Below are 1,914 nucleotides of genomic sequence, written 5' to 3'. Positions count from 1 at the left end.
GCACACACACACACAGATATATATATACATGCATACATATATATTTACCTATATATATATATATATATATATATATATATATATATATATATATATATATATATATATATATATATATATATATATACATACATATATACATGCATACATATATATGATTGAATCTTCCATGCGTCAACACGTACATCCTTGCGACAATGTGACCCTTAATTTAATCAAGATAATCGTTGGCCTGAACAGTAGACGGCAGTATACACCTTGTTTGGATTCTTAACCACTTCTGAGGTTCCGCCTGCTATGAAACATATGTAGCACGGATCTCACCTACTCTATGCCGTAACTCTTGTATACTTATTCGCGGACCCGACAACCCCGGTTGCCTACTGTGGAATATAAAAATAATTGTTTTTCAGTTTATCGTTCTTCGATATGAAAACATCCACAACCTTCCATCTCAATAAACCACTATTGTCCCTGAAAGTTATATTTTTAAAATATTTACTGCTGATTCCTCAAAGCTAACTTTCTTCATACACCTCGATCCCTGGATCTTAAATTTTGCTCACCTCATATATATATACATATATATATGTACATATGCATACATTTACCCACACGCACACACACCTGCATGCATACACACACACGTACTTATCACATTGTTTTCGAAACGAACTTCATATCGACACGAGAAGACCTTCATCGTTTTATAGTCATACAGATGCACTCATACAACACATTGATATGCTTAAGTCTTCCCAATTCCCTGAAAAACGTATATGCAAAATTTATAATATGTAAATGGGAAATTTTGAATAGAAATTTGTACACATTTACCATATGATTATACATGCATACAGAAAATGCTTCATTAACTTGGAAGCATAAACCACGTAGTAAACGTAGGAGGAAACCATAAAAAACTAGAAAAGTATGGAAACTTATGTCCACACCATTCCGTATTTCAATGCATATATATGTATATAGACATGTACAAGAGCATTTGCGCGCACACACACACACACACACACACACACATATATATATATATATATATATATATATATATATATATATATATATATATATATATATATATATAGTTGCAGGCCTACACATATGCACGCATCTACAGCTACAATCACATATGAAAAAATATATTTTTCCCAAATAAATCAAATGAAGAAATATTTAACTCTTTGTGATTTGAAATATATTCAAGAATTTCCTTTCTTAACTTAAATATACATTGAGAAAGCAACATAAACAAATTCAGTTTTAATGAATATTGTATGATACTTATTCAGGTGTCGATAGGTGTCTTTATGATTCTCTCATATTAGTGTGCATAGTAGCATACTGGAATTCTATAAAAGATTCCGATACAAAATCGGTTATAAACCGTAATAAAAATGCCTCTGATAATGAAAGCATACCATTATCATGGTAATGCAATCACAACATACTTCCTTAAAAGTAAAGGAATTCTATATTGGGTAATGGTTTTCTAGATACAGTAATAACTCGGTACATCGTAGTTCACCTTCCGCGCACTCAGTACATCGCGGTTCATCTATTGCGCACTCAGTACATCGCAGATTTTTCTGGCTAATATATATAAATTTATATCGCAGACTCAGTATATCCGGGTTTCTGAAGCCGATAGATATTTATAATTTTTAGATTTTAATTATTTCTCTTGGAGGTTTTGGAACGTAACACACGCGAGAGTCAGTAAACTACTGCGCAACAGCAGTAGATAAAACAAGATGTTGCAACATGAATGCAGTCGGTAGATCAAAATAATTGTTTTACAAAGATGTTAAAATAACATCGTTTATCAGAATTCAAGAATGCACAATCTATCGGAATATTGTTCAATGTAAAAGTAGTGCCCTTATCAGAGAAGCTAAT

The sequence above is a fragment of the Octopus bimaculoides genome, chromosome 2 (genome assembly GCF_046866305.1).
Source record: "Octopus bimaculoides isolate indiv1 chromosome 2, ASM4686630v1, whole genome shotgun sequence".
NCBI lineage: Eukaryota > Metazoa > Mollusca > Cephalopoda > Octopoda > Octopodidae > Octopus > Octopus bimaculoides.
This window is presented reverse-complemented; position numbering follows the sequence as displayed.